Here is a 432-nt window from a genome sequence, read left to right on the forward strand (position 1 = left end):
GGTGACTTTGTTAAGAAATTGAACATGAAATCAGGTTAATTAAAACCCTTAATGATACAACAAAAATAAATAAATAAAAATAAAAAAATTGAATTAACATTGGTTAATAGCATAAGTTTTATATGTGCAACATTATAATTCAACATCTGTATATATTATATCACCACCAAAAGTCTAGTTTCCATCCATCACTATACAAATGACCCCTTTACCCATTTTGCCCTCCTTCCACTCCTCTTCTCCTCTGGCAACTACTCACTGATCAGTCATATGTGTCTATTAGGTTTTTTTCTGTTTATTTTGTTTTAATATTAGACATATGGGTGAAATCATATGATATTTTTTTCATCTGACTTATTTCCCTTAGCATAATACCCTCAAGGTCCATCCATGTTGCAGTTGCACCTTTTTTATGGCTGAGTACTATTCCAT

The sequence above is a fragment of the Myotis davidii genome, unplaced genomic scaffold, assembly GCF_000327345.1.
Source record: "Myotis davidii unplaced genomic scaffold, ASM32734v1 scaffold1377, whole genome shotgun sequence".
In the NCBI taxonomy this organism is placed as follows: domain Eukaryota; kingdom Metazoa; phylum Chordata; class Mammalia; order Chiroptera; family Vespertilionidae; genus Myotis; species Myotis davidii.